Source organism: Lissotriton vulgaris, chromosome 7 (genome assembly GCF_964263255.1).
Source record: "Lissotriton vulgaris chromosome 7, aLisVul1.2, whole genome shotgun sequence".
Lineage (NCBI taxonomy): Eukaryota > Metazoa > Chordata > Amphibia > Caudata > Salamandridae > Lissotriton > Lissotriton vulgaris.
Window position 1 is genome coordinate 472,222,714 of NC_141695.1, and position 7,992 is coordinate 472,230,705.

The following is a 7,992-nucleotide window of genomic DNA, read 5'->3' on the forward strand; positions in this document are numbered from 1 at the left end:
TACCCTCGAGTTTTGAATCTCTGTAAGGTGGTTTGAACCTCTTTCTCAACGTGCTCAGTATCAGAAGTAATCCTTTTGGCCCTGATCAGTTGACTGTATGGTACGTGGTTTTTCAAAGGCTGTGGGTGAAAGCTAGAGTAGTGTAGTGTGTTATTCCGGTCGGTTTTTTTTCGGAATAAATTGGTTTTGAATCCTGTGGTGGTATTGGTGACTTTGACGTCAAGAAAAGTTATGGATTCAGTTTGAATTTCGTGAGTGAATTGGATGCGCTGATCAATGGTGTTGAGTTGAGACATTTTCAAGTGATCGGTCCATTCAGTTTTGTTGAGGATGTGGTCTTCTTCAAATCTATGCATGAAAATGTTTGCATAGGCTGGTGCTGCCGAATTGCCCATAGACGTTCCAGTCATTTGTTGCTACCAATTGTCTTTCCATGTGAAGTAACTGAAGAACAGTGTGAATTGTAGAAGTTCCATTAGAAAAAGTTTTAAGTCATTGTCCAGTTCCGTTCTCAACAAGCAATATTCAATGGCCTCTATGCCCATGGAGTGGGGTATAGATGTATATAGAGATGATACATCCACTGTGCACAGTAGTAGCTGGCTGTGGTCTTCTATTTGCACTTGGTTAAGTTTGTTGAGAAAGTCTGTAGTGTCTCTAATGAATGTTGGCAGAGAGATAACAATGGGCTGTAGATATTTATCTAGACATTTTCCCACAGGATCGTGAATGCTGCCACATGTAGACACTATTGGCCTGCAAGGAGGTGTTTGAAGGTTCTTGTGTATTTTAGGGACCAAAAAGAATTTAAAGTTTAAAGGAACAACCCCATGTAGAAATTGTAATCACTGCAACAGTGTTATTCAAGGGAATACCATCAATCACCCCATGAAGGGCAACAAAATCAAGGTTAGAGCAACAGCGACATGCGATACCACCAATGCAATCTATATGTTGAAGTGCCCGTGCGGCAAAATTTATGTTGGACAGACTGAGAGGAAATTGAAAGTACGACTTAATGAACATAAGTCTAACATTAGAACCAAACAAATCAAATTCACTGTTGCACAGCATTTTCTGGAAGCAGCACACGGCATCAGCCAACTACGATACTGTGCTTTGGAAACAATCAACAAACAAGAAGGCAGAGACAACCATATTGAACTTCTCAGAAGGGAGAATTACTGGATTTTTACATTGTGCAGCATGAAACCACCGGGTCTCAACGACCGAGTGGAATATCTATGTTACCTTTGATATGCTGGATTCTCAGCTTGCAGCTCCCTAAACACGTATAGTGGTCAGCCTAAATACCACCAGTTTTATTGTACTAGTATTGAGGAGATTATGATTTTATCACATATATATATTGTGTTTATCTATATATATTTTGATTATCTTTATTTAGCATTTGCATATTATATTTTCCAACATTGATTATTACTTCTGTTCATATTACAGATGAGATGGAGATCCATTCATACATGTTTGACATTTGCTCACTCACGCTAACATTTTACCCTAGATATGTTTATTGTTACTACGATACATGTATCTGTTCTAATATCATTTTGGATACACCACCATAACCACTCTTTCAGGCATCTTCATTCACTGACCCTCTTTATTTTCCAGTTACCTCTATGGTCTCGTATTTGTTTATTTTCCTCAAGTTATCCACACACTGCACCTTTAACTAATGTCCCGTAACGCCTCCTTGTAACCTTTTCACCTCATATACTTCCGGGTTCCAGTCACGCCCTAACCCGGTCAGAACAAGATTCACCCGCGACCAAGAACTTTCCCTGCACGTTCACGGTAAGCCGCGCATTACTTTAAATTAACTTTTTCCTTCGCCGCACTCCTTTTAACAGTTCACTCGTACTTGCAAACAAAGCGTTATGCACGCGTTTCTCCATAAGTCTTTTTATTTTAATTTTTTAACCGCGGTTTATCGCCACGCACCGCACCCTTTCCCCAGCGAGTTACTAACACGCACGTTTATCTTGTTTGTTAAAAGACTATTTCATTAGAACACAGCACCTTTCTCATTTCGGTTAACCATACAGGCATTCGTTAGCGTTGTTTCTACAAATCACCTCGTGTCACTTTCCATTGCTTTGAGATTAATCCCCACAATCGCCTCATTTTACCGTTTAGCATTTTTTAAACACCCTTTTTCACCTTATCAATACTTAGAGTACAATTACTCTTTTTTCTTTGTTAACAGAACATATCCCCAGAAGAAGGCATGATTTAAATGCCGAAATGCATTGGGATGGTTTGAGTGCATTTATGGAATCATGATGATATCATGGAATATATTCTTGTGAATACAACGAGAAGTATAAACATATGATTAAAAACTAGAACTTCACCTACGTTTGAAGCGTTCTATTTATTTTCTACAAACTGTGAAAGAAACCTTTTATAAGGACACTTGTGGAACCCGGAGGACATTTTTCAGAGTTGAGAGTGCTACCCCCACGTATTTACCACGCCTCCAGTCAGAAGGCGATTCTCTGGAGTTCCTTACAAATAACAAAACTTAATCAAACAGCTGTGCGCCCAGTAAAAACCCTCATCACCTCTTTCAGACCTACACATTGTAAACAATGTTGGGCTGAGGGGTCTGAGTTTCCGGTGTGTATTAAAAAAGTGACAGTGTGGCAGAACGGCAATACAAAAGAAATGTTGCTAAAACCACCTTTAGAAACTACTTCAACTAAGGAGGAATGGTGACACCAGCAGTTAAGTGATAATTGAATGTTCTTAAACAATTAGGGGAACAGCCCCAGAGCTTCATTAGCTTAATTGTGTTGATGGTCACTATGACCTGCATGTGCACCTTTCCAGGCCTCGAAAAATCCACTCACCCACTCGCAATTGCGAAACAACAGAAGGAAAATAAGGATGAAAACGTTCAGGTTTTTTTCTCCAACAACATCTAAACAGCTTGTATGTAAATAGTACAAGAATTTCAAAATATAACCGGAATTATAAAAGCACTTTTTTTTGTAATTCAGAAGTGTGATGCAAACATAGATTTAAATAGGAGCAAAGTAAATCAGAATACTTTACTTGGTGATGAGCAAATGACAAATATTTGCAGACACTTTATTTCCAAACCTTGTACACTATATAGTTTTGAAACCACATGTCCGTGACAAATTCTGTGGCCATTTAAATGTAAAATCTGCTGATTGCAAATGACAGTGTGCTACTACTGTATGCTTTAGTTATATATTTATTAAAAGTGATAGTTTTTAAACATGATTAGAGAAACAAGTTCACGTTCAAAACATTCCTGCCCCCGTCCTGATGACAATGCAGTTAATGAACTAAGAGTCAAGTCAGCGGTCATGTGTATCCTTTATGTGGCTAAATTTGTTCTTCCTATGTTTAGTTTATTAAATCAAACAAAATAGTTTTCTGTACAGCAGACGCGCTGAACGTCGCATTCATTCAAATAACGAGCAAACGTTCCCCAGATCGAGTTGCGGAGAAGCACCCTCGATAAAATTAGGAATCCGTTTTAATTCAAACAGTGGAGCATACTTCTTTTTCCTCCATCAAGATCACAAATCAAAAACAGTTAACTGTTCAACAATTTGAGACTCTCCAGGGATCCTGGATAGTGGCCCATAATCTAAAGCTTGGTTCCATTAAACAAATAATACATGAGAGTGGTATCTTATGCGGTTCAATTTTTTTTAGAAGAACTTCTTGGTCCTGAGGAGAATCCCCCAAAGGAAGGGATTCGAAATGCGTACACCATTTCATTCTAGGCCAATATTCACATTGGATTTTTCTGTTATTTGTGATTGCTTCGTTAAATATTGATGGCCTTGTTTTGAATTTGATATTTTGATGGTTGAAAAATTGATTGCCTGTTCAAGAAAAGACTTTGTTTAGGCATCCTGGGGTGGGTTCAGCGTGAATGAGGAAAGTATGCTAGTATGAATGTGGTAACTAGTTGAATATGAGTATAAATCGTGCATAGAGTTTATGAATGGCAGGGAGACTGTAGATGTGAGTTTTTGTAAAGAGGAACATTAGATGGGTTTCTAAGGGCGGTTATGTTGTTGTGGGGGGTCTGTAAGTGTTTGTCTTTTGTGATGAGAATTAAGTTTTTGTAAATTGTTCCATTTGAAAAAATGGCTTGAAATTGGTACAAATAAAGTTGAGTAATTCAGACTGAAAAAGTGGTTGAGATGGGGTTGTTTGATTCTTTCCCTTCTTGAAATGATCAAATTAAGTGGCAGCACTGGCGTTTCACTTTGTTAATTTCCTTGAGCGAGACAAGCACAGGAATAGGGAAGAAAGCCATTACATCAGGAGCAAGGGACTGAAACAGACAAGAAAGCCACTGAATCACGATTGAGAGACGTACACAAACCCACTCACAGACTACAATTAATACAATAGGTGTGTCCACTAACAAACACCTGAACGGTCTATAAGCGAGACCTAGAAAAAACAGAAAGATATTTTTACTCAGTTGGAATATAACGCTCTTTTTGAGAATGTATGGGCCAAAACTAACATCTTCAAAAGAACCTAATCCAGATTGTTGGTGGTTTCAAAATAAAATGTAGCACAGAAAATCATACTGTCAATTTGAATGAGCTTTTAAAAACGAACTAGACACAGCTTACAAACCTACACGGCAATTGGTAAGAACTATTACTTTTATTTAACTAAATCATAATTAGATATGTGTTTGATGCATGCAACAATGGGAAGGTTCAATAAAGGAGATTAAGTTAAATATTTGGGCATCCTACAGTAAGCATAACTGTTCTTTACTAAACTGCTTGCACGCGGTAGTAACTGTACGTATCTAAAGCGCCCAACCAGCCTTTAAAATTACAAACAATTATATAAATAAATACACGTGTAGTAAAAATATCGTGTTGGGCAGCATAAACAGTGTGTAAAACACAGTGGCCACACTGAGTCAGTAAAAATCGGAGCGCTGGTGCTAAAATAGGATCGAGCGATTTATGCACTAGTGCGTGTCCCCACTAACGCTTGTCAACGCTTCGTGGCAAGTTGAGCGTGCGTGTAGTGCTTACCGCTCCCAAGCCGTGAATTCGTCATAATAATGCTCTCTGCACCAGGGTTACATTCCGTACAGTTCGGAGACAATGGTGCACATCACTCAACGGTTGTGTTAAATTATTTGTTTCCCTAAAAGTGTATTTTTTAATTAAATATTTATGCAAAAAGCTTAAAGTTCAGAACCCAAAAATCTTATTAAAAGGTAAGCATGCACGTTACTATTTGTATGAATTATGAGTCTTCAGCAATTGCTTTTAAGACAGGCAAGTGCACAATAAACTCATTCGAACCTATGACAGTGCTAATAGGAACAATGCAATACTTCTACTGAGCTAGTGAAGGAACAATTTCAAATACAGAGTGGTGTCAAATTATGTAATTAATGTGCCAGTATAAGCACAGAGACCAAGGAGGACCGTAGAATGGCGCTGCTTGGCTCCAGGCAGTGTGTCCTGGTTTAAATGGAGGCGCCGGACCCCTCCCAGCTGCACAACTGGGTGTCACTGTCAATAAATCACTTCATACTTGGAAAGCCCGGGCGGTGATGTGCGTGAGGAACAAAAGACCAGCCACTGATACCTGCTCCTAGGAGGAACCAAGACATGAATCACTGGTGATTCCTGTGAGCTGGAGGGAGTCGGCAGCAGAGGGACAGCAATACGCTGCGGCCGAGCTGGAACGAGGGTTTAGCCACGTATCCAGAATTCCGCTGTACAATCCAGTTATGCGCGACTGAAACCTTTTTGCCGTTATTACTCCTTTAATGGATGTCTTCTTTTCCTTAATTACAGTGTGCAGGCCAGAGCTCAGGGCACCAGCACAGGAGCTGGCAACCAATCTCTTAGGAAGAGAGAGAGTTGGTTAATCCTGAAAAAGTATGATGACCATGGATTGGTTGAGAACACTCACGACGAGGGATTTGCTAATGCTGTTCTCCTTGCTTATTGGCTGTCGGGCTTTCAATGCTGCACTTATTTTAGGATTGGCTGAACAGAAGCTTAGCAATTGTTCATTAGCAGGACGTAGCTTTGAGTTACAGCCCCCCGATACAATTTTATCTTTATTTATTGCAGCTTTATACAGCGCGTACGTTACCCAAAGGGGTCGGACAGCTTTACAATAGAACCAAGTAAGTTACTGAAGGGGATTTACACACTCACAAGTTACAAATACAATCAGGATTATTCAAAAACATGCATTTGCAATGAAATAGGTCTCGCATTAGGAGAGTTTGAGCTATTGGTATTGTAAATGACATTTTTTATTTATGTGTTGGTTTTGAAAATAGCGAAATTAATAGCTCTGTCATTTACAATGCCAATAGTTTTAACTTTCGCAAATTTACGTGACTTAGATGTATTGATATTACAAATAACAATGGCTTTTAATTTTTTAAATAATTAATACTTAAATAAAAGTTATTGTAATGTATAATGGCAATAGCTTTAACTTTTGTAAATAACTTTTGTGAAGATTATGTTCAGTGTATTTCATTGTGACGAAAATCCAAGAATAGAAGTGAAATTTTAACATCTTTTTTTGACATTTGTAATAAAGCTTGAAACATTGAGAGAACATATTTGAACCAGTTGTTGTTGAATGGTTGCACAGGTTGATGCTGTGGTGGCGCTGGGTGATGTTGTGGTGACGACGAGTGATGCTGTGGCGTTCAGTGATGCTGTGGTAGTGCATAGTGATGTTGTGGTGCCCCTGAGTGATGCTGTGGTAGTGCTGAGTGATGCTGTGGTGATGTGATAGATAGATAGAGGGTGAAAGATAGTTAGAGGGAGGGCGCTAGATAGATAAAGGGAGGGCGATAGATAGATAGAGTGAGGGCAACAGATAGATAGACAGATAGATAGAGTGAGGGCAACAGATAGATTAGATAGATAGATAGATAGATAGATAGATAGATAGATAGTGATAGCGATAGAGTAAGTACGATAGATAGATAGAGTGAGAGCGATAGATAGATAGATAGATAGATAGATAGATAGATAGATAGATAGAGTGAGATAGATAGATAGATAGATAGATAGATAGATAGATAGATAGAGTGAGGGCGATAGATAGATATATTGAGTGCGATAGATAGATAGAGTGAGGGCAATAGATAGATAGAGTGAGGGAGACAGATAGAGTGAGGGCGATAGATAGATAGAGTGAGGGCGATAGATAGATAGATAGATAGATAGATAGATAGATAGATAGATAGATAGATAGATAGATAGATAGATAGATAGATGGATAGAGGGCGATAGATAGATATATTGAGGGCGATAGATAGATAGAGTGAGGGCGATAGATAGATAGAGTGAGGGCAATAGATAGATAAAGTGAGGGAGACAGATAGAGTGAGGGCGATAGATAGATAAAGTGAGGGCGATTGATAGACAAATAGATAGATAGATAGATAGATAGATAGATAGATAGATAGATAGATAGATAGATAGATAGATAGAGTGAGGGTGACAGAGATATAGAGCGAGGGCGATAGATAGATAGATAGATAGATAGATAGATAGATAGATAGATAGATAGATAGATAGATAGATAGATAGATAGATAGATAGATAGATAGAGTGAGTGAGGGCGACAGATAGATAGATAGATAGAGTGAGTGAGTGAGTGAGGACGATAGATAGATAGATAGATAGAGTGAGGGGGATAGATAGATAGAGTGAGGGCGATAGATAGAGTGAGGGCGACAGATAGATAGATAGATAGATAGATAGATAGATAGATAGATAGATAGATAGATAGATAGATAGATAGATAGATAGAGTGAGGGAGATAGATAGATAGATAGATAGATAGATAGATAGATAGATAGATAGATAGATAGATAGATAGATAGATAGATAGAGGGCGATAGATAGATAGAGTGAGGGCGATAGAAAGAGTCAGGGCGATAGATAGAAAGAGTGA

General features: G+C 38.6%; 1 protein-coding gene across 2 annotated transcripts in view; it reads right to left on the reverse strand.

The window, feature by feature from the left end:
- LOC147701895 (uncharacterized) overlaps positions 1-5,907 on the reverse strand; it is a 278,593-nt gene extending 272,686 nt beyond the window's left edge. Inside the window, exon 1 of one of the 2 annotated variants that reach the window (XM_086930525.1) lies at positions 5,644-5,889. The gene's annotated coding sequence lies outside the window, so the exon portion shown is untranslated. Of the gene's footprint in view, positions 1-5,643 lie in introns of both variants that reach the window. The other variant, XM_086930524.1, reaches the window with a different exon arrangement.
- Positions 5,908-7,992: the final 2,085 nt, after the last annotated feature.